General features: G+C 41.8%; 1 protein-coding gene and 1 non-coding gene across 2 annotated transcripts in view; one reads left to right on the plus strand and one right to left on the minus strand.

The window, feature by feature from the left end:
- RBFOX1 (RNA binding fox-1 homolog 1) overlaps positions 1 to 25,861 on the minus strand; it is a 1,090,293-nt gene that overhangs the window by 380,310 nt on the left and 684,122 nt on the right. The window lies entirely within an intron of this gene.
- LOC136135763 (small nucleolar RNA SNORA48) lies at positions 24,363 to 24,497 on the plus strand. The gene has a single exon (XR_010656607.1). It is a non-coding gene; the product is annotated as a small nucleolar RNA SNORA48 (small nucleolar RNA).

A 25,861-nucleotide genomic window follows, 5' to 3' on the forward strand; every position in this document is an offset into this window, starting at 1 on the left:
GAAAATACCCTTCTCTCTTCCTACAAAGGGTCCCTGGGCACTCAGTATCACTTGAGCGTATATACTGCGTGCACATTCAAGGGCTACCCTCCTGCCTTTCAGCTACAAGAACCCTTCATTGAATGTTTACCCTGTAGGAAGCAGAGAGAGTGCCGGAAAACCAGCAATGAACAATGCCATCTTCAGATGAAACTTCCTCGGGCAGAAGGCAACTGTTCCAGTTTTAATGTGACCCACACAACAGTGTTTGTAACTTTTTCCTTCACTCAAATTTGCCAACTCTTCAAAATAATCAAGGAAATTGTTTTTCTTCCTTTTCTCTCTTCCATAATCCCTTATTCTAACTTCCTAAGGCTGTCGAAAAGGCAGGCATTTAGCTAAAGGAAGATCTTCTATGGGAGTTGCTGTGCCTCAGAGCAAGAAAAACCCCAGTTAGACAGAAGGAAGGACTCCTTGATCTTAAATGAAACTATCCCTTCCAGGGTTAGCTCCATGACGATGTCCAGAAGTGGCTGAGAAGTATTTTATTCTCACTTCCAAATTCTGATACGGGCGATGACATATTCTGAATCTTCAGGAAAGTGAGAACGAAAGTCTCTGTAGGAAACTTTGTTAGTTATGATCTCTATCACAAGCACGTTGAGTCACCTACTTGTTCAAACATTTGAATGATACTTAGTGAGTGTTGGTTACACTCAGGCACTGGTCTGGTCCCTAAGGCTGTTTCAGTGGGAGAAGGCAAAGATTCCTGACACCATACCATTTACTTTCTGGTGGGGCTGTCATTAGACGAAGAACAAAGATAAGAAATAAGTCGATTGTACAGAATATAGAAGCTGATGAGTGCTGTGCAAAAATAAAAGATAGAACAGGATCAGGGAAGCCGGGACACCAAAGATAAAGAGGGGTGGGCAGGTCGCAGTAAACACTGTATACATGTGCACTTGCTCTGCAAATGCAGTCTTCAGCTTAACATGCACACACTACTATATTTAAAATGGATAACCAACAAGGACCTACCATATAGCACAGGAAACTCTGCTCAAAATTATGTAACAAATGGGAAAATAATTTGAAAATAATAGATACATGTATATGTACAATGGAATCACTTTGCTGAAAGTGATTTGTACGCCTGAAACTAACACAACATTGTTAATCAACTGTACTCCAATATAAGATAAAAGGTTAAAAAAAAATGAAAAGCCTCCTTGGATCCTCACCCCTTCCACTCCGATTGCCAAGCCCCAGATTTGCCTAATATATTAATTCTGGAGCTCTCATGGCTCAGTCTACCAAGAGTGGTGGTGGGCAAGTTTGTTCCTACCAATGACTAAAAATGGGCAAGATTCCCATCTGCTGTGTTGTCCATTTGAAGTGCAGGGTTTAATACAGTGTCTGACATATTGTAGGTACTCAGAAAATACTGCATTAGTGGATGGGTGGATGGATGGATGGGTAGGTAGGTAGATGGAGAGATGAATGAACTAATACAACAGCAATTTGGAGCAAATGACCTCTAGCTATCTCTTTCTGCTCAAGGAATCCATGGATTCTGAGTTTTATTTATTTTTTTAGCTCTCTATATTAAGCTGGCTTCTTGGCCCCTGGAATGAGGTCTCAGTCCCTGATGGTCCCTCCGGGCTACCCTGGAGAAGCCCTATTTCTCAGACAGTTCTTTTGGCAAAGGTCCCCCTACTCCACGGCACACGGAGTTGGGAGGTGGAGGATTCAGCAGTGCTCAGATAATGAGCACAGCGTTCTTGTTTCAGAGTTAAGGGCTGTATCTGAGGCAGAATGGATTCCAACCGTTTAGAGACAATTGCTTTGCAAGTAATCACGGGATTGAGGCTGGAGATCAGAGTCCACTTCTGAGTCAAGGACCCTCAAACTCCACTAGCTTTCCAGCCTGGGTGTGTGGTGTCAGTGAATTCAAGTTTAAAAGAACAGAAACACCAGTACAAGGATGCTCAGTTCTTAACTAGCTCCTACCACCCAAGCTCTTTCCAAAATTATACTGGTTGTTTAGAAAAGTTAACTACGATCCTTTGTCCACAAGATGGACATCAATTAATAAATAAAATCAACTAATTAAAAATAAGATGCCTACCAGTACTACCTGGAATCTATGTCTCTGCGGAGAATGGGTAGTCTCAGACACAGATGCTGAGAGTTAAAATTGGTACAGTTCTGGAGACAACAGTTTGGCACTTACTCTCAACATTTTAAATATGCTTATCTTTCCATTGCATTATTCACATTCTAGATATCCATCCTGCAAGAAATACCTGAGGTGGGCACAGAGATACATGTACTGGGATCATTTTTTTCCAGCATTGCTTGTAAAAGCAAATAAGCAGAAGCAACAGAAAAATAGTACAACACAGTATGACGGCATACCTACCATGCAACTGTTAGAAAGAACAAGGTACCTCTAGGTGTCTTTCCTTGGAAAGATCTGTATGAACGATCTTTAAGAAGTTGCAGGGCATAGATAATCAATTTTGTATGTGAAAACCAAACCAAGCTAACCAGAGAACAACAAAAACCTCACAATCTCTTTATGCACGTGTGTGTGTGCACACGCACATACAGACCTACACACAGGCATGTGTGATGTCTGAATACAAATACACATACATACACACGTGTGAAATGCATAGAAAAGGATCTGAAAAGATACAAGTCAAGTGGTAAATTTGCTTACATCTAGAGTAATGAGGCAGAAAAGGGAAGTGGGGGGACTTTCAATTTTTACTCTATAAAGATGTGTGTTTGAGTTGTCACAAGAATGGATTTGTGCATGACTTTTATAATAAAATTAAAAAATATTCTTCTGCTACAATTACTGCCACTACTGCTATTATCTTTGTTCTCACTATGAAGAACTCGGGTTACGTGTTCCTAAGGAGTACTTTTCTAAATGGTGGTAAATGTTCCTGGCTAGTCCATAAAAACCTGCTTAAACATGCTATCAAGTTGGAATATTCTAGATACTTACAGCCGCAACAAAAACGGGAAGCACACATACCTTGGTAGCTGTACAGGATTCCAGAAACTAAGAACCTCATTTCTGTTTACAACTTCACTGCTTAGAGACAAGGTTTTCAGCTTCCCTGAGCAGAAATGAAAACAAAGCACCAGCCCCAGCATTGCCTCTGGTGCCAAGGCTGCTGAGAAACAGACCCACAGGCAGGAAACCTGAGAATGTTTCCGTAGAAAATAAGGGACAGAATTGGTTTGAAATCTCTGGAATGTCTGATTCTCAATCCCCCCACTTCCTAGGTGGGGTGGTTTGTCTTTGTACCAGGCCTAGCATATAGTTCAGGGAGATCTTTATGACTTAGAGAATGAGTTTCTTGTTTTCTGTTCCTGCTTAAACACCTCTTCCCTGCAGGCCCAATGAGGAAGGGGTTCAGGAGGCACAGAAGATACGTCTCGTCTCTCCCTTTATTCCCACCCCTCCCACTGTAGTCGCCTCACTGGCTGCTGGCTATGGTCCCACAGAGGGCAAGCCTGCAGCAATGGACAAGATTTCCTCACTGTGTTGGTCTGCCGTGTGCCAGTCATCAGAGCTTCTTCATCTGCCTCTCCAACATCATGAATCTCCCAAAGCTGTCCTGGATTTCAGCCTGCAACCCAAACGAAGGCCAGAGAGTCCCAGGACTCTGAAAATGGCTTCCTGGTCTGCCCCCTCCCTGGCCAGGGGAAGGCTAGGGAGCTCATTGCTGCAGAAACACCATGATTGATGCCCATGGTGGTGTTAGTATCCCAGCTCCCAGAAACACACAACCTGGGTTTATACCCAAGATTTGCCACTTGCAGGATCTGTCCATGAGGGTGTGTAAATTAACCATTCTGAGGCTCACTTCTTTTATCTGTAAAAGGGGGCTAATAATACCTCCCTCACAGAACTGTAATGATTCTTAGATTTTTTTTTCTCCCTAATTCACGTAATAATTTTTATCACAGTAAAAGTTTAAAAACAATGGACGGGTTGCATGAAATTAACGACTTAAAATTTTTTTTGACCAAGTTAGTATATTCTCTCACACACACACACACACACACAAACACACATGAACTCACACACACATACAAACTCATACACACCATCTGCTCTCATCATCATCTCATAAGGGAAACGGCATTTTGTACCAAAAAGTAAGAAGGACATAATCTCAAAATAAAGGACAGCCCTTCAAATTGATTAAATTTAGGTCTATTAAAATTTTCACTAAATTGCCCTTAATTTTCTCATTTAGCTGCAGTCTGTTGAAAATGTCATTATGGAATCAGATGAATTCGTGGATCTGCATTTGGGAACCACTGAGATAATGAATGTAAAGTGCTTCCTAGCCCAGGCACTAGCACCCCAAGAATCAACAGTACACGTTAACTATTGTGGGGATGCTTGAACATGATCAACTGTGACACTCATTAGGTCGGAATAGCTAACCTCTTCACCCCCACCAGCTCCTTGCAGCACAGCCAACCAAACACCCTTCTCATTTCTGAGTCCCCGGCACCGTGGAGCAGCACGCCTTTCACGTAGGAGAGGCTTAATAAAGGTCAGATGGATTGAATTTGTTGGATACACTTTCCTCAATGACACTGTGGTTACAGTCTGCTCATTCAAGGCCACCTGAAATGATGGCTCTGATGGAGGACTTGGGAGCTCCATCTGGCTCCTATGAGGGCACGCAGTATACTATAGAGTGGGTATACCGTCTTTTGGAGTCTCACTGCTTGGGTGTGAAGTTCTGGTTCTGCCTCATACTTCTATGGCTGTTATGAAATGTCTATGGAGTTATAATCCTTTAAAACCTCAGTTTCATTCAAAGACGGAATGATGCTAATTTTGCCTTCCTAAATAAGTTGTTAAAAGATAAATGAACACAATACATTAAGTCCTGAGATTGGTGCCTGCTATCTAGTGACCACTCAATACATATTAGCGACTATGATTATGAATTACTTTTGTGCTCAGTCCCCGACAAGTTGCTGAAAGAGATTCCTTTATTTTTTTTTGCTAAAAATTACAAAAACAAGATAAACAAAATCAATACATTCATGGGACAACTAACTCCAAATGCAATTTTTTTTTTTTGAGAATTTTTTCATATGACATGGCATTAATACGAAAATCTGTAGACATCACCTTTCTAACCTGGTCATCTAAGTACACACATTTTATTTAACCTTGCTAATGAATCAAATGAACACAACCTTTCACATTAGTCCTTGTCAACTAAATTCTTCACCAGCTGGATCTCACAAAATGTCAGGTCTTTTACTGCTTTTTGGAGACTGACTAGGGTTAACACGTGTAAAGAGACTGCTTCTGGCCAGTGTGATATATCTATGTATCGATATCTATCTATCTATTTATCTATCTCCTCACAAAACCCTGTAAGGTAGGTTTCATAGCCCCAATTTACAGAAGAAGAAACTGAAGCTGCAAGAACTATACCCCCTGTCCTGCTAATAAAGGATGGGGAGAGTGTTTTCAATAAGCTCTGTTGAATTAAAAAAGCAGGAAGTATTCTTTCCATCACCATGCTATACCAGTAGCAGTAGAAACGCTGCTTACAAATCATCATTACCATCATCATTATCATCATCATCATCATCTTATTCATCATTGTTTGCAATATCTAAACCTAGCAAGCACTTCTATGAAGCATTATTCTTTGTCTATCCAGCTGCAAGATTTCCTCTTCCAGGAATCTATCCCTAACACCAGCTACCTAATTTTATAATATGAGAATTTCCTAGCTTTCTAGTCCCTACTTACTTACAGGAGGAGTAAGTCGCACACCACCCACAGGCTACCTGAATCTCTTCCAAGGAAACAGCCCTGCGTCCATCCTCATTTGCCAATACCTCCCTAGCGCTACCCCAGGCAAAAGTGACAAGTTGTAGAGACAGTGTTCTATTGGAGCAGCCAACTGACATTGGGTCAGGAGAGACCCAAGACACACCAGACAGAGCCCCCAACTGAGAAAGACCCAGAGCAAGCAAATACCTTAAGTGCTCACAGGAGCTTTCCTAAAACGATTGGTTCCAGAAGGTGATGCTGAGGGAGAGTGCAAAGTTTGACACTTGAGAGGGTGGGAGTCTGTTTCCAATGCACAGGACAGAATGTGAGAGCGTGGGACAAGGGACAGTAGGCGGTAGAGACAAAAACAGCTAAGTGGTGGTTTCTCCTAATGAACAAGTGGGTGGAGAGGTCTACTTTGGGAAGCCTCCACACGCCCACCCACTCTCTGTGTTGCGGCTTTCTGGATGGAACTTCGAGCAAATCTGAAGGCAAACGAAGCCTGCAGAAGATTCTATTTTTCCTCTGTAATAAACTTGGCTGCAGAGTTCTTTGACCCCACAAATGCTCAGAAATATTTATCTTTATGTAACAGGAGTCACCCTCAAGCCTCTCCAACTAGAAATGACTTTGCCTCTAACATCTCAAGTCCTGGAATAATCCCTTTTGACCTTAACTGGCCCAAGGTCCTATCCTGGCATGTGGGCAAGAGCTGCCACAGGGATCCTTGGTCCCCGGCAACACTGGCACACCTTCAAAGGCTGGTGATTTTTGGTGGTGACCTAGGAAGGATGTAAGGATTCAAAGCAAAACTAGGTTAGTCTGCAAAAATTAGAAGGTCACGTTGCATATGGACTGGATACAGGGTGGAAGACCTTCCTGGTTCTCAAGATCTCCCCTCGACAGATACACAGGCTCTGAAATTCCAAGTCTTAGTCCCCAAATTGCAATTCTGCCTTATGGGAAACTCACACTCTTACAGCCTCATCTGACCTGTGAGCTCAGGTTTTTATATTCCCTGTCTCTGAGCTCCATCCCAAGAACCCACAGTGAAGCTCAGCCCCTTGTCATATTCCACAATACATCCACTCGCAAAAGGCACGTCTGAGTTTAGTAGACATGAAAACTGTACATGCATAAGGAAGAGAGAGGATAGGAGAAATGATATTCACCTTAGAAACATGATTCGAGAAGGATCTGCATGTATCACATCCTTGCAAATGACATTTGCCTATTCTACCACCATCAACTACGATTACACTCTCTTGATTTCAGACTCTCTCAGCCATGTTTGTATTACCTCTTTCCGTTCCCACAGAGAGCCCAAGAGCAAAGTCTTATCCCCACTCCTTTGTCCCAAGTTTCCTTCTCCTTGAAATGTTGACATCAGTTGACCACGTGCCCCTGAGGGGATCAGTGTCTCACCCAAGTTTGCATCAAGCCATTTTTCTAAACCAAAACAGTACTCTCCAGAGGATGATTTACGATGCCCACTGTTAAAAGAAGAGCATCACCTTTACCTGGTTTCAGATAGAATAATTTGACACTCTTTTAGGCACAGTGGCATGTAAGAGAAAAACTACATGTTTCCCTGGCTGGACCTTCTTAGATAGGTCTGTGGAAGAATTCTTACATGCTCCATAAACGTAAGATCTCCCTTGGCATCCTCATTTTGTGCTTTGTTAGGTCTCTTAACTCTTGTATCCCAATTGCCATCACCCTGAATGACCTATTTACTACGATACTCTTTGCACATGGGTGAAGGTTTTGCAGCAGTGGTTGGAAACCACTGCATGAGGAGTGATCATGCACCTCAAACCGCTCCCTGCATGTCTCAGTATGAAGGTCCTATCCTCGCTGTTTCAACATCCCCCCAAACAAAATGTGTGCACATCCTGCTCTTCCTCTGTAGACTTGCTTTTTGTTAACAGAAGCATCTCCCTTCCATTTACATAACCTCGAAACCCTAACATCTGCCCTTCACACCTCCCTTTGCTTCTTTGACTAGTCAATCGAGTCCCACATTATATCATTCTTAGCTCTCCCATCTCCCAACTACGAAGTCTCTCGATTTTCCATTGCCGTTGTCCCAGTGCATCCTATTATTCTCCTTAGCCTAGACTAAAACAAAAACAAACAAAATAACAAAAAAAGCGGTTTTCCTAATTGGTTCCCTTGGTCAGCCTCAGTTCTTCCCAATTCACACTCTACACTGATTCCACAGGGAAATTTTAAATAAAAAAACAGGCATGCCCACCTTCTGCTCAAAAGACATCACCGACCCCTCCCACTGTTGAGGGTCTGATAGCAAATGCTTTAACGTGGTCCTGAACCTCTTATCTTGCAACATAACTGGCACTTTCTTTAATGTACCTCCCCTTTCTCCAGATTCTGGTCACCTCGTATCTACTCTTGTAATTGTGTATGCCCAGTGCATATTAATACCTCTCCAAATATATGTTCTCTGGCTGAAACTGCTTTAATGATATGAGTGTACAAATCCCAGAATACCCAATGTGTAATTAAATAAATAAGCCCAGAATGAGACACGCATCTTTGTTTGTTCCGCAATGTAGAGATGGAGATGAGGAGGAAAGCACCTATGTGCGTTTCACTTTATCCTTCACGGGGGCAGTGCTGGGTACGTACTGATAGCACTGTTACCCACAAGGATGCCGAAACCCAGGCGGGTTATGTAAGCATCCTTACATGGGATGCTTACATAAGGATCCTTAAATGGGACAGCCAGTGTTGAAGTGAGTTCCTTGTCGGTTTACTGCCTATCTCCTGCCTTCCCATCCTTTGCACATTGGCATGCACCTATTCCATGAGAACTTTATTTTCCCTCTTAATGCTTCAACCCCATCAACTTAGAACAGCACCTGACCTATTGTAGCAGAGGCTTGTTAACTATTGGTAGAATCAGTGAGAAAACTTGGAGATGACAAGTCCTCCTCCACGTCTATGCCTCTGAAATCCATTGGATGCTCACTAATTGATTGATTCATTCATTCATTCACTCATCAGGTATATCTTGAATGTATTCTCTGTGCCAAGCATGGTGCTGGAGATACAATGATCAACAAAACAGGAGATGGAATTTACATTCTAAATTAACATGATATTTGGGGGCCATCTGGTTTAAAAAAAAATTACCTTTTGCAACTCTGAGTCAGCATGTGAATCAGCATTTTCTCAATATTCTGCAACAAACTAAAATACTGAAGTGAATTGGATTATGAGGCTAATTGAAAACAATATTACTTATCCATACTCCCCTCTTCAAATATTGGTGCTCATCAAACAGCCTCATTTTCTCACTGATAGGCTTTATAATAAATGTTTCACATTTGAATTTATAAAATTCATCTCCACTCTGCCCCTTTCATCTCTTTTACAATTGGCATTTCATTAGAATTTATTTGTAAAAGGGTTTCTACTGGTGTAAATGTATATATATATATATTTGAGAACCTCCGGTTTCCTGTGTGACACTCACACTCCAGTGTGAGGCTCTGATTATAGGCTTACCCTCCTACAGAAAAGGAAAAAAAAGAATTAAAAGGGCATGTCCTGAGGCCATAGAGTTTACTCTATCCTTATACTGCCTTCTTGACAGTGAAGTGGATCATAAGAACAGAGGAGGCAGATTACCTGGTCCTGAGTCTTGGATCTCTTTTGCCACCTGGGTGACTTTTGGCAAGTTATTTATGCCTTCTGGGTCATGAGCTTCTCATTTATAAGTTGAGACAGAGTATCTTTCTTCACAATGTGGATAACATGGGATTATATGTGTAAATTGCTTAGTGCAACCCATAAATGCACTATGCGTACTAGTGTCACAGCTTCGTGGTGACGAGGATGGTGATGATGGTGGTGGTGGTACTGGTTGTTGGTGGTGATGCTGCTGCTGCTGCTGCTGATGGCAGTGTTGGTGATGGTGGTGATGATGATGATGGCAGTGGTGATGGTGTTGGTGCTGGTGATGGTGATGATGACCGCAGTGTTGGTGATGGTGGTGATGATGCTGCCTATGGTGATGGCAGTGGTAGCAGAGCTGGTGATGATGTTGATGATAATGATGATGACAGTGGTGATGGTGATGGTGATGGTGACCGCGGTGATGGTGATGGTGACCGCAGTGTTGGTGATGGTGATCTGGTTATTAACTGTGAACACAGGGTTAAGACAATGCAACTAGCCTCTGTTGGAAAGACAGCCCCATCCTCTCTGGTCAGAAAGAAAGAGGGCCATTCTTTTCCTCTTTTCCAGGAGAACTCTTTGCTAGTTCACTATCCTGCCCTTCTCTCTTAACTCTAGTGTTTCCAGCTAAGGAAGCAAACTGGCATCCCTGTCACCACCTTGACTTCTCCCACAGTCCCTCCTCATAACTGGGCCATAGACATCTCTAAGGAGCCTCTCTTGTACAGCAAGCAGGAGCTGACACCACTGTTCTTCTGGGTAACTCTGGAGGATGTTAATATTTTATGACCTCTTTAGTGAAACACCAAACTCCAGGGTGCTGATACTTCCTCTAATACCGCTCAGATTCTCAGCAGGCTTCCACCCTCCCTTTCTCCACCCCCGCCTCTCACCAACCAAGCCATTCCAATATTTCCCCCCCCCCCCCGCATAGCCATTGTCCTGTCAAGAGCCACACAATTCCAAGAAACATCATAAAAAAATAGCAAAGCTAAGAAGTATTGAGCCTTTACTGTCTGCTGGGTGGTATGCCAAGTATTTTACACTTGTTATCACACTTCGTCTTCTCCAAAATCCAGTCAGGAAGGCGGTCTGAGCCTTCCCATTTTAAAGGTGAGGAAACAGGGTGGGAGAAGATAAGTAGCCTTTAAATGCACACACTCAGGCCCGAACTCAGGTTGGTGTGATTTCCTTGGCTCTGATCTTCCACTTTATTGCATAATTCATTCCTAAAAATGGATTTTAAAGCGGAATGTCTGAAAGTTGAACAGTTGCTATAAGGTGGGTCTTTCCCCGTGAAGTAAATGGGATTACAAAACCCCAAACTGTGGTTCAGACAGATGCTGCCTCCTCCAGGTCCCCATGAGTATCATAAACCACCACAGGGTCTCCCTGTTGCCATGGAAACCCTGGATCAGGGTAGGAAAAGCTCAAGCTTTGACCCAATGCCTGAAGGAGGTCTAGGTGCCTGTGCTTCTCCTTTCCTTCCACACAGCTTGACCAAAATGGATCTCAGCCAGCAAACATCCTTGGGATTCTATTTTGATTTTTGGTCAAACAAACAACCACACAAACAACTAATTTACTGCCCATTCCATTGGGACTATATCCCCCGGACTTAGAAATATAACTAGGGAACAATAGTTTGAAAAGCAGAAAAACGCATATGAAATGAGGGGGAAGGGGTGGAATAAGATATATGTCCATATTTATATGGTATGATCCCATGTATGTAAATGCAATCTATATCTACAGTTTACACTCTCCATTTCCAAGGGTATCGCCTTCTAGATCAAAATCTATATAGCTAAATAGATACATCTAAAATGTGTAGAGACTACTGGTGACTTTTATTACTTTTTTATTGCTAATCTGTATTAACCAAGTTTTCTCTCATAACCATGGGGTACTTTCGTAATAAGGAAAAGGGAGGTTTCCCCTTCTTCTCCTTCTGTTTCTTTTATTTAAGTGGCCCAAGTCACAGAGTGAAAACACCTCCTCCCCCATCACAGGCCAGGTCAGAATCTCACCAAGGCTTGAGGAAGGATGGGGATGTGATCTACCAGGAATGAACTTGGACATTCTCACTCTCCCAGCCCTTTGGAGATAGTTGAAAAGTGATTCTAGAAAGAGGCAAAGAGCACTGGTGCACAATTCCCGAGCATCGCCGCTCTCCATGTAAGCCTAATTATAGTCACCAAGGAAGTTTCTTTCTCATCTCTCCAGGTCTTCTGTGACAGCTCATCATTCTGGTGGCATTTTTGTCGGGAAAACCTCATTTCTATTTTTATTATGAGGACTGCTTGTCTTTACGAGCTCTTTGTACATAGATCAAGACGTTAGGAAGACCTGCGCTTTCCCCAGGCAAATGAGAATTACTAATTTTCTCTCTCTATTAAGGACTGTGCCATCTCCATCCACTGCAACAATATTTATTTCACATACTAAGACCACAAGGATCCTGGGATAAGGTTAACCAGTTCAGCACCAACAGCCTCACACTCCAAAGGCTTCTATCATTTATTGCCTTTGTTCATTTTCCACAGAGAAAGGAGCCATGTAGCTTCACCCTGACCTATGGAAGCAGGATCTTATTTAAGGTATGAAGCCCAAATTCCCACCCTGCTGTTTTCAGCACATTCATGAGACGTACTTTTCTTAAGAGAAGGAAGTAGAGCCAGAGCCCAGACCTTTGGAATCCTATAAAGCCACATGATGTTTGTGTGATGAAGGTGGAAGAATTTGAAAGTTACATCATGTCACGCTTAGCCAAAATCACATCTGATGGTGACAAAAATTTACTTAGTATTAGAGGTTTCTCCATGCTACGCATTCTAAAAAATGATTTACATATATTATTTTACTTAATCCCCATGACAAAAAGTTTATTCATGCACTCATTCATTCCTTATTTAATTCATATATAAATATTTATAGACTGGTAAATTATGTTCTAAGCTTTGTGAGATGTCCCCAGTACACAGTGATTAGACACACAAACAAGCAAAGACACAAACAAACAAAACTCAGTCTATTTACTGTGATGGAACTTCACTGGAGAGAGAGATTTTAAAAATCAATTCAAGCAGTTTCTTATACAACTAATGCCCCAGCAATTTCACCCTTGAGCATTTATCCTGGAGAAAGGAAACTTACGTTCACACAAAAACCTGTACATGAAGTTTTATTTATAATAGCTAAAAATAGGAATCCATCCAGATGTCCTTCAACAGATGACTGGTTAAACAAACAGTGGTCCGCATCACAGAATACTACTCAGCAATGAAAAGGAACAAAGGGTTGATGTACACAACAGCTTGGATGAATTTTCAAAGAACTATGCTGGGTAAAAGAATTCAACCCCAAAAGGTTATGAAGTGTATGATTCCAGTTTTGAAATGACTAAATTTAAAAAATGGAGTACAAATTAGTGTTTGTCAAGTGTTAGAAATTGGGGGAGGTGGGGAGGGCAGATGTGGTTATAAAAGGACAAGGGAAAGAATCCTGTACTGACAGAATTTTTCTGGTAGTTGATTGTGGTGATGAACCCGCAAATCCACACGTGTGATAAAATTGCATGGAATGAAATACACCTCCCCCCACAAACACATACACCAATTAATGCAAGTAAAACTGGGGAAACCTGAAATAACATCAGCAGATCATATCAGTGCCAACATCTTGGTTGTGATACTGTATTATAATTTTGTCAAATGTTACTATTAGGGAGAACTGGATAAAAAGTACATGGAATCTCTCAGCATTATTTCTTACAACTGTATGCGACTCCACAATGATCTCAATAAACTTTTCCATCAAAAAATAAATTACACAGTTAATGTGATGAAGGCCAGTTGCGGTCAATGCTATAAAGGAAAAGAACCGAGTTTAACATTTTTAGAAAGAAACTATACATGGTGGGGCCTGGATTTAGACTAAGGGTGAGGAAAGACTTTTTTGGAGAGGTGGCATTTCATTGGGCAACGGAGAGATGTGTAGTTGGTGAGGAGAAAGGTGGGTGGTGAAGAGTTCCAGGAAAGGAAACAGTGTGTGGCAGGGATGGAGAAAGGGTGTGCGTGCTCGGGAGCAGAAACAGGAACACCGTGGAGAGAGGGAGTCCGATGTCGGGAGGCTGCAACCCAGGATGAGGGGCCACAGGTGAGTAACTTTCCTAATCCCATATGACAACCTAGATTCTACCCTTTCTTCTGTTGCAGGTAAAAGAGGCTCAGACAATCTATGTGAGGTCACCCACCTAGGAAGTGTCAGACCTAGCATTCAACATCAACACTACACCAAGTTCACTGTCTCGCCCCCAAAACTCTTTAAACACACATTTGCTGTTCAACCCAGCAATACCTCTCCCTAGGGATTTACCCAAGAGAGTTAAAAATGTATACTCAGGGCTTCCCTGGTGGCGCAGTGGTTGAGAGTCCGCCTGCCGATGCAGGGGACACGGGTTCATGCCCCAGTCTGGGAAGATCCCACATGCCGTGGAGCGGCTGGGCCTGTGAGCCATGGCCACTGAGCCTGCGCTCCGCAACGGGAGAGGCCACAGCAGTGAGAGGCCCGCGTACCACCAAAAAAAAAAAAAAAAAAAGTATATTCATAGAAATACCTAGACACAAAGGTTTATTGCAACCCTTTCATAGTCAGCAAAAACTGGAAAGAACCCAAAGATCCTTCAGCTGTTGAATAACAAACCTATTTGTAGCCACAATAGGGTGATACTCAGAAATAACAGAGAAGAACGAACTATCAGTAGACAGAACTGCATGGATAAATCTCAGATTCACTATATGCAGAGAAAGAAGTCGGACTCAAAGGCTACCTACGTAGGACTCCATCTACGTGGCTTTCTAGAAAATGCAAAACTAGAAGGACTGAAAAGTGACTGACGATTGCCAGGGCTGGGGCTGGGGACTGGCTACAGACAGACCGCAGGGAACTTTTTTGGGGTGATGGATATGTTTGATATCCTGATGGTGGTGGTGGTTATATCACTGTATGTCTTTGTTGAAACTTGCAGCACTGTATGCTAAAAAGGGCAAGTTTTATAAAATAGATAACTGACAAGAACCTGCTGTATAGCACAGGGAATTCTATTCAATACTCTGTAATGGCCTATATGGGAGAAGAATCTAAAAAACTAGAAAAGAGTGGATATATGTACAACTGATTCACTTTGCTGTACACCTGAAACTAACACAGCATTGTACGTCAACTATACTCCAATAAAAAATTTTTAAAAATAATAAAAAATAAAAATGCAAAAAAATGGGCAAGTTTTATTCTATATAAATTATACCTTGATAAACCTGACTTTGATCAAATGTGCAGGGTGAGCAGATATAGCTTAAATCCAGGGAAGAGCCCTTCTCACGTCTAGAAATTTCTGTGTAGCCCCAGGAGGCAGTGACGCGAATAAGAATCTTATTTTCAGGAGCTGTAATGAAGGAAAATGGAATGAGGATACAGCTTCTGGTAGGGTGGGACAGGGAAGACCCACTCTTCCTATTCTTAGGATCCATAGATGGAGCAGAAAGACTCCGCTCTGCAAGGTGGAACACCTGACTCTAAGTAGTCACTTGTTTTGCCCGGCTGGAAAAGGGATCTCAATTCTCTGAAACATGAGTTTGCTCACTTCACAAGGATGGCAAGGATGGATGGAATGGAAGAACAGCTAAACAAAGCCAAAGTACATGTTTTGTTTTTCTTCGTCTTTGAAGAAAACCAAAACTCTGTGTTCTGTGGCCTAAGAAGTCAAACTCAGGGCTGGGATTCAAGTCCTGCTCTGAATGCAATTCCAGTGTGGAGGGAACCATATACCCTCAAACAGCTGACACAGGGCCAGCCCTAGGGCCAGAAATCACCCCAACGTCTGCTAATATGGCCCATTTGCTGCCATGGACCTGCTCTCACTAAGCCCCTGGGTTTCTCGAAGGTCTTACCCTGTGGGGACCATCAATTTTCTTTTCAGCTGCCGTGAGTCACTGGGAGGTGGCTTTGAGGCAGGGATAGGTTTGGCCATTTCTGGAAGTTGCCTTTCCTCCTGTGGTTTCACCTTCAAGAAAGATGAACTCTGTGCCAACTCCGGGGGAGAGCTGGTTCAGGTCAGGCGATATTAGGATGAGCTGGCATCTTACACCCTGCCTGTCCTGTTAGCTAAGGCAACGCACCCGATCAAAGTCAGCCTGACTCTCTCAACCTGCCTCCATGCCAGACCCTCTACCCTCCACCCCTCTACCCTCTTCCCATAGTACTTTATTTTCACCTCTACTGTTGTCCTTATCATAACATATATTCATCATGCCTTCCTTCACCTGCTTCTTAAGTGCCCCATTTACCCCAAAGATGGCAAACACCCAGGGACAGGGCTGGGGTTTTGCGTTACTATAACCTGAACCCTTGACTCAGGTCTGAGTGTGACAAGAACTCAGCAAATGTCTGCTGAACAAACGAATAATAGAAAGCTTGGTGCTTACGCAGAGAAATGAATTCAGGAACAAACCTCCAAAGAGACCACCTGGTGAAAAGCAGAAAATATCATTAACTGGAAACAAGACATTTTTGAGAAATCCACATTTCAGCTTTACCAAAGAGACATTGTAGCACTTTGCCCAAGTGACATGTTATATACAGAGAAAATGCAGCATTTATTTCTATTACGTGGAGGCTTACTCTGTAAGTTAGAGAGGTTAGATGCTCAGCACGGGGTCCCCCACGTCCAAAGATCTATGTTAAAAAAAATAAAAGAAAGAAAAGGAAAGGGAAAAAAAGAAAAAAAAAACATTTTAAAGAAAGAGTCACCAGAAACTTATGTCGCTTTTATAATCCGAGAAAACAGGCCTTCTTATCATCCCTCATCAGTATTCACATTTTAAAATCCAGCTCCTAAGACAACTATAACCAAATGTTTTCTTTGTTGTTGTTTTTTTTTTTTTTCTTGCGGTACGCAGGCCTCTCACTGTTGTGGCCTCTCCCGTTGCGGAGCACAGGCTCCGGACGCGCAGGCTCACCGGCCATGGCTCACGGGCCCAGCCGCCCCACGGCATGTGGGATCCTCCCGGACCGGGGCACGAACCCGCGTCCCCTGCATCAGCAGACGGACTCTCAACCACTGTGCCACCAGGGAAGCCCCCAAATGTTTTTTAAAGAAAAGAAACAAAAAAAACAAGAAGAAAGCAATTGAACAATTAAACTTTAACTATTTTCATTCTCTAACCCCGATGAGAATAATTCCCTTTCGATGAGATAAATTTAGTCTGAGAGCAAGACAGCCTTAACCCAGCTGCATAATTCATTGGCAGCTTTAATCTTCAGAATGAATATTAGTGTACTTTCAGGTTTTACTGCATTTTTTAAACAAATGATATTTTAAGTTCAAAGTGAATATATCGTGAGTTGGCAGTTTGTAATACGTTTTTCCCTAAAAAGGAAATCAACATAAAATTCCTTTAGACCTTCTGATGTCAACTGCAGACTTGAGAACAAACTGAATACAGAAAATGTAGGATAGGAATGCAGACAAACAGAAGTCAACGCGATGCAGATATATTCAATAGACAGTCATGATCGACTTTTAATGAGCTGTAAAAGTATGGATGAACTTCCTTAAAAGGATATGCTAATTAATACAGGACACATCTACATGACGCAAAGGAATATATTTAGTCAATCACTGAAATGGTTTGCCTTCAAAATGTCCAACACCCCATGGTTTGTAAATGTCAAACATATATAGGAGTCTTTAGGCAGATATTATGATCTTGGGCAAATTTAAGGCTTAGCTGTCTAGAGACACAGGCAGGTTTAGTCTCTCCCTAAGTATTAATTTGGAGCCCTTGTCTATTTAGCTGGTGTATTTCCATATTTAGTCAAAAGGTGTGAGGAAGGCACACATTTGCAACTGGGTAATTCGTTGAACCAATATACCAAGTCTCACCATATCAACCATTTCCCACTTAAAACCATGTGCCTGAAATATAATACCTTAGGGTTTTAGAAACTTAGCAGAACCAAACACCTCTATGATACACTAAGCAATCTTTTTAGCTGCCTACTGATGAGTTGCATGACAGGAAAGCCTAACATTAATCTGTGTTGACCACCAATAAGGAACTGGCAAAGAATTTTTGCTTCTTTGGCACTGAAATCTTCACCTCAGTCTTAATCTTTGTTCTTTTCTACCATCTTCTCCTCCTAGCATTTTATATCCTTTTCCCCCAAGTGGGCCATCTTCTTTTAAAATAGGAATGGTTCTAGAAGGAGAACAGCTGCAAAGGATTCTCAAATCTCTAAGAGGGGGTGATACCAATTTAATCTAATGAAACTAATACCAATTTCATCTGAATAGTATTCCCATGTACTCTATAATGGACTCTGCGTCCTCGTATCAATTCAATATCTTGACTCTTCTTTGCCTGAAGAAGTATGAAGACTATGATTTTTGGACAGTGCCCGCTCCGGTAGACCCCTCTCAAGCTTCTTCGGTGTGTAAGGAACCCTGGTGTGAAGCTTAAGAACTAATGAACTCCCAGATTTAAACACTTGTATTTTCATGACCATCCAGGCTATGTTGGTTACAATGACCCCTAAACTAGCTGCATTGAATATCATGGCCTCCTCTTAACTATCTGGTGTTCAATTTGCCTTCATCCATAGAACAGCATCCATCTGGTGGCTCAGAGGAGGTTTGACCATCCCACCCAGAGATGGGGGAGCTTTCAGGAAAGGCTTCTGAAAGGAGGGGGCATCAGAGAACAAACCACAAGGGATTTTCTCTGAGTAACTGTATATGCATTGCAGTTGAATAACATGATATTTTGCTTCTTAATAATCCATCCATAACCAACAGACACCATTCCTCCAGGATGAATAACTTGTGAAAAAAAATCATTAAATAAAAGTTGGTTAATTGCATTTAAGAAATCCAACTTTTTAATGTTTCTTCTGAGAGCAGAACTGTAGTATAGTGAAGTGATCAATTATCTTTTTTTTTCTTTTTCTTTTTTTTAAAGTTGCAGAATACAACATTTTCTTTCCTTAAAGGGCTGCAGACACATTCCCATTTCTTTCCATAAGAATAACTTGAAAAGGATACAAAGTTACACAATCGACAATTCACTGCACACAAGCTGCTTTTGATTATATTGCCTCACAAACTAGATACTTTGCTGGGAAGCATAAAACTGTTTATCACTAAACATTTGAGATTCCACTCAGGTAATTTACACATAATTAGTCAGAAGCCCACACTTCCGAGCCGTAGCATTACGTCCTCTCTTACAGACTATTCTTAAGAACATTTTTGGTAGCATAATGAGTATTTTATGAGGCTTTGTAATCAGTCTTAAGGTAGGTGGGAACAAAGGTGAATTACTCTTCAACATGATCAAATCATTACATCATTCAGTGCAGAATAATGATGAACTGAGGTTAGGAGAGGTAACCTGCCCAGGTATTTGGAGGTATTAGGAAATTCTGGTCTTTTCCAGAGGCATAAAATGAATTAAGTGATCCCGTAGAAAGTAAAAAAAAAAAAAAAACACGAAAGAAATCAGCCAAGGAGAGAAGCCCCCTACTTAGATTTCCGTACCCTTTGCTCTCTATCAAGGAAGGAGATGAAAACGCCAGGATATAGAGAAGGGAAGGAAAGCTAATGGTACTTTCTATCTGTGGAGTCTCTCTTCGCCCTCACAGATGCTAAGCTCTTTGGGGTCTAGTCTCGTATCTTCTAAACATCTGTCCTAAGACACAATCAAACCTTTGGTAGGAAAAACTGAGCCAACTGTCTCCAAACAGACTGACCATCACTTAAATATATAGAGTCATCGGGGAGAAGAGGAACATAGCGGGGTGGGGAAAAGTGTCACCATTTCATGATACAAAGACCAAAGCCAGAAATAGCTTGGTTTCTCGATACTGTACTGCTCTGCAGCCACACTTCAGACTTGGCACTGTGCCTCCGAGGGGTATTTCAAAATTGCCACCTTGCATGGTCCCTTCGAGTCCACAAAGCTGAGCTGTCCGGTTTCCATTTATGGGCAAGGAATTATGTTTTGGTTTCTCTTTATATTGCCTTTTCAACCAGAGAGGGTCTGTATCATGCGTTTATGCATGAAATTTAAGCAGCTTATAATCTCAGCTATATTCAGTGTATATACCATGACACAATTGTGGGTTTTTTCCCCCAGATTATTTACAAGGAGAGTCAGCAAAGCCAAGCCTTACAGCAATCCTTGGGAGATGCTGCTCGGATCCTTGGCTCCAGGACCAGTGAGACGCTATTCTCTGAGGGCTCACCAAGCTCTAAACTAGGCGACATGGAAAGGTACAGCTTCGAGATGGTCCCCTGGAGGCTGGAGATAGAAAAGTAGATTTGGACGCTGGTGGCATACACAATCAAGACAATGCCTATTAATTTTATAACTACCATCTTGGAAGACAGTGTGTCCAGGACTCCGATTGTGTTCCCCGTGTCAGCTAAGCTCAACATTTATACAGATTTCATCTCAACATTTTGTCCAAATTCAGCAGGCTTTCCGGATCATGTTCTCCCTCACTCAAGAAAGCCAAAAATTAAAAACGAAACCCAAAATAACAATTTTCATGTAATTATGGAAGCAAATGTATGTATGTCAAAAACTTAACGTTTAAGAACATGTGTGCTATACTTGTTTATGTTAATGCCTGCAAATAATAGTTCCCAATAAAAAATTGAGGAATAAATGAATGGTAAAGAACCAGAAGCAATGTACATGTCTAAAATAGGGGAAGGGTTAAGTAAAGGATAAATTGTTTGATATTTGAATATCATACAGCCACTTGAAATCAAGTTTTCAAGGAACGATGAATGGCATACACGGGAAATAACCATGGTGCAATGCTATTTGGGAACAGGTTAATAATGGATTATATAATTTCAGTTGTGTGTCTGTTTTCTCCCCTCCCTCCTTCCTTCCCTCTCTCCCTCCCTTCTTTACTCCATCCTTTCTTTCCATCCATTCATCCATCCAACCATCCATCCCAGATATAAGCGTTAAGTGCACTGGTTAATGGAAGTCCAGAGTTCTACCGGCTCAGCATTGCTTTCCCTACCCTCATCACTCCTTCTGGACCACTTACTCAGATTCTTGAGCTTCCTGAAATAGATTAGAAGCCTATGATCTCATCCAACCCTCCAAATCTGGACCATAAGGAAACTCGGTCCCAGAGAGAAGCTATGATTCACTTCATGTTAGTGTCAGTAACAAGTTCGGAACAGAGAGGTCCCTAACTCTCAGGCATTCAACATATGTATGCATCCTCTGAGCTTAGGAAGAAAATGAGTTTCTTAAGTGAACAGAGCAGTGTGTGTGTGTGTGTGTGTGTGTTGTACACTTTGCAGTTGGATTACTTCCTTATGTGTGTCCCTGAGTGAGGCAGTTAAACTTTCCAAATTTCAGTTTCCTCAACTATAAAATGGGGACAAAAAAATCATACCTCCTTTATGAGGTCGCTGTAAAGATTAAAGGACTTAATATACCTAGGGTTTATAATAGTATTTACCTGGAACATAGTAATTCCTCACTCAGCCTTAGCTAATTTTATATTATTTATTAATGTTGTTATTTCTATCTGAAAGGCTACATAAATCTCTTGGATAGACAAAGGTGGTATAAGCAAAGATCTCAATTCGTTTCCTGGATTTCATAAAGCCAGTGGGAAAATTCCACACTGTGTTGTTTTCCAGTGCTCTGTGTCATTTCAAGTGTTTAAGTGCTCAGTTTTACTTAGTGGAAAGGGGTATCCTTCACCCAGCGTTCAGAAACATGGAGATTTAATAAAAAGTATGATGGACTTAAGTAATACTACAGAAAAACAGAAACAATTGATGACATATTGAGAGAATTACATAACATATTTGTGTATGGCAAATAATGAAATGATGCAGTAGCAAAGAGAGAGAATAATAAATGTGACACTGGGAAAATAAACAGTTTTATGAACAAGGCAATGAGATGGGTGTGGCAAAAGCCTTCTGAATTGTGCTCCCAGGGATGGAGGGTTTTGGTAAGACTACCAACATCCTATATTTAGAAAGAATGCTCACTTTTCATCAGAACAAAGCCTCATAAATTGTAAAAGCTATTTCTCTTACCCTTTCTCACTCATCCTCACAAAAATCCTGGAACGTAGGTGTCTCCTTTTCAGTTTCTCAGTTGAGAAAGCCAAGGTAGAAAGAGGTGAAGCAACTCGCTCTAGGTCACCCGGATTCAATGAGGGAGAGCTGGCACTTGTCCTTCCATCAAGGCCAAATCTCAGTGACTCTTTAGGCACCTGAGAATACCCCAAATGGACCCATTCTTGTTCCGAATGTATGAAAATGAAATGCTTAGAGATGAGACCCCACCAAGCCATCATCCAGAGCTTCAGTCCAACCTGAGGTCTGGTCGGGGTGTATGGAACCGGTAACCCAAAGATGCAGCAAAGAGTAGTGTTTCCATAAGCACCACAGTCTGGGATCATTGGTGAGGATGAAGGGGGAGGCGAAGGAAGGAAGGAAGGAAGGAAGGAAGGAAGGAAGGAAGGAAGGAAGGAAGGAAGGAAGGAAGGCAGGCGGGGAGGGAGGGAGAGGGAGGGAAAGAAAGAAAGAGAGAGAGAGAGAAAGAGGAAGGGAGGGAGGGAAGGAGGGAGGAAAGAAGGGAGGAAGAAAGAAAGAGGAAGGAAGGAAGAAAGGAAGGAAGGAAGGGAAGGAGGGAGGGAAGGAGGGAGGGAGGAGGAAAACAAGAGCTAGACCTTCCGTGAGAGGAATATAAAGCAAGAGGATGTTCCTGAGAGGTTTCAGGAAGCGTGTGGGGAGCTTACAAACCCCAAACACAGGGGATGCATAGGCTGTGATCTCAAGCCCCCATCACCCTTTCTGCCCAGTAGTGTCTCTAATTTATAAGAAGAGTATGTAACTCCAAGGACGAGAAAGCAGCAAGAGTGTTACAAGAGAGGAGGAGGTTTCCTGGAAGGCTGGGCACCCCTGGGATATCCAGCAGGTTTATAGGCACAGGGGACAGGGTGAGAAGAGCTCCCAGGAGTAGCTCTGAGATTTTTCCCGAATGAAACTACTTAGTTATTCAGAATAAGACCGACCCTAGCAGATGGTTAGTTGCGGGAAACTACTTGACTCTCTAGAAACACGACTGCTTTGCCCCCACCCCTGTGAAAACTATTTTTTAAATCAGGGTTTCCCAACATCTGGCATGGGAGCCCTGGGTGGTAGATCAGATGGTCTTAGTTGGTAGTCACAGATTTATTTTTAATACTAAGTTACTTGCATAGTGACGCTTCAGTTTATAACACTGGGTTTCTATTTACTGCGGTGACATAAATACATTCAGATAAAAGCAAATTAATTCGACATTTAGTAAATAATAAAACAGCAATAAAACAAAAAGAAAATGGCCAACGTTATAGCAGTGGAACGGGGGTGACTGAAATGTCACCGGCCTGCCTTTAAGGGTAATTTTTAAATGGGGAAGAAAGGCACTCTATGTATGGGGGGACGGGTGTTCATGTTGGCTCTTGCCACCAAACAGCACAGTTCCAGTGGTTCCAAGTCCAAACAGCACAGTTCCAGTGGTTCCAAGTCCAAACAGCACAGTTCCAGTGGTTCCAAGTCAAGCCTGTGTCTTTGAAGCTGAGAAGATGCTTGCAAATGTTCTCACAAACACAAAGGATGGAAATCAAACGTTACACAGTGCGTGCAGATAAGAAAGGATCATGGGGCAGAATGTTCAAGTGCTCCCCATCCTCATTTAGGGGAAAAGCATGCTCAGAATATGGACTTGAATCTTATATTTAGCCTCCACGCATGATCCTTCAAAATGTGCACAATGTGATACTCTCTATTTCAGGTCTTCTTTAGAACTATGATGCAATGCAGCAAAATAAGGGAAGCTTAAATTACCTCGCTGTTTAAGCAGGGCTAATAAAGACACAGGCCCTGACTTGCAAACATCTATATCTTCCAAATGGCTCGGGACATAGCCCCACCGTGACCCTCAAGCCTCTTCTACTTAACAGGATAGGAAGGGGGTTCCCGGATGTGGAAGGAATTTTAGTTAAAAAAAAACGATGGTATTGAAAGGAAGGTTTTAGAGAGTTGGTCCAGAAAGGGAGAAAGTGGGGTGGTTGACAGGGAGAGAGGAGGAAGGCCAGCAAGCTAACGGTAGATGCAAACTCAAGCACCCGTTGGGATCAATCAGACGCGATAAATTATTGAAATGAACAGTAGTGAATGTTCCCAGAGCTTCTGTTTTTAAAGAGAAGGTAGAACCCAGATTTTTGTGTGATGACAACAAATTCAGTAGTCCAAGCACTATACATATGAAATAAAATAAAAGTGGGCTTTGGGCTGCTTGGAGATGAGCCAGCACTGAGCAACCACTGAATTGAAGGTAGATGTGACTTTGGCCACATCTATCTTCCTTATCATTCCCAGATGTTTTCATTTCTATTACATTTCTGAAAATTCCTTCTGTAAGGGAAAGATTTATTTAGAATAGTCAGTAGAGGGTTTTTTTGTTGTTGTTTTTTGGGGTTTTTTTAATCCAAAGCCGGAGAGATGCTTCTGTTGGTCACTCACATATTCGTGTGAATTGCTTTAATCAGATTGCTTTCCTGACTCACATCCAGCTGAGAGGGTCCTTTCATCTTGCCTGCTCCTCCCTGGAGGCAGAATAGAGCTGGAGCTTACAGACTCAGGGCATATATTGGCTGGGCCAGATTCCAGTAATAGCTCCACTTTTTACCAGGTAGCATTAGTTCCTCGATTTGTAAAGTGAGGTTAAAAGTACCTACCTCCTGTCCCTGGCCTGGGTAGAGTGGCGCCTGGTTGGTGGTGCCTGTCTCATATCAGCCAGGGACAAAGTAACTCCTTGTTTATCCCAGCTTGGCTTTTGGTTTGTGCCCATGTCTGGTTCATGCCCTGGAAACATGGAAAAAAAAAAAAAGTACCTACCTCCTAGGATGGCTGTTATGCATGAGGGCATCACACATGTTTGCTATTTGCATTACTAAACAGCCAAGTTAAAAAGGGGGAGTTTTAAACAAGGAGGTAAGAATATTTGCCTCTCAAGTTGATACAAGTATAAAATAATACAGGCAGACCTTGTTTTATTGTGCTTCACAGAGAGTGTCTCTTTTACAAAGTGAAGGTTTGGGGCCACCCTGTGCTGAGCAAGTCTATAGGCACCATTTTTCCCGGCGGCATTTGCTCACTTCCTGTCTCTGTGTCACATTTTGGTAATTCTCGTGATATATTTTTCATTGTTATTATATTTGTTATGGTGATCAGTGATTTTTGATATTACTATTTCAAGAAAGATTATGACTCGCTAGAGTTTCAGATGATGGTTAGCAACTTTTAGCAGTGAAATATTTTTAATTAAGGTATGTATTGACACATTGTTTTTATATATAATTCTACTGTGCATTTAATAGACTACAGTATAGCATAAATGTAACTTTTATATACACTGGGAAACCAAAAAAACTGTGCAACTTGCTTTACTGTGATGTTTGCTTTATTGTGGTGGCCCGGAACTGAACTAGTAATACCTATGAGGTGTGCCTGTATCAAATAACACGGGCAATGACGAGATGAGATGGCATCCTAACAGACTACCATTATGGGATGTACACGGCACAACTGGTTTAACCAGCAACTGCATGAAATCTATTCAAGAGGTATAAAGCTGCTCATATCTTTGACCCCAAAATAACACTTTTTAGAATTTAGTCCAAGGAAGCACTCAAGAATGTAAACAAAGGCTTACATAAAAGAATGTTCTCTGTGGCATTATTAGTAATAATAGTAAGGGAGAGGGAGACCAAAGAACAAATTCTTAAATGTCAACGGTGGAGACAAATTCTGGTGCTGTAGAAAGTTATGGAATCATTAAATATAATCTTGAAAAATGATTAATGGCATAGTAAAATGTGCATGTTTTAATGCCAAGTTAAAAACGTAGGATAAGTTTTGAAAATACAGAGTCTAATATTGTAAAGGTACACGTACGTACACACACACACACACACACACACACACACACACACACTGAACAGACCAACAAGAGAAATATTAAAATGTTGAGAGTGTGATTCCAACTATATGACTTTCCGGACAAGGCAAAACTATGGAGACAGTAAAAAGATCAATGGTTGCAAGGGGTTGGTGAGGAGGGAAGAATAGGTAGTGTACAGGGGATTTTTTAGGGCAGTGAAAATCCTCTGTATGATATCCTAATACTCTAATGGCATGTCATTATACATTTGTCCAACAAACCCAGAGAATCTACAAGA

Source organism: Phocoena phocoena, chromosome 15 (genome assembly GCF_963924675.1).
Source record: "Phocoena phocoena chromosome 15, mPhoPho1.1, whole genome shotgun sequence".
Lineage (NCBI taxonomy): Eukaryota > Metazoa > Chordata > Mammalia > Artiodactyla > Phocoenidae > Phocoena > Phocoena phocoena.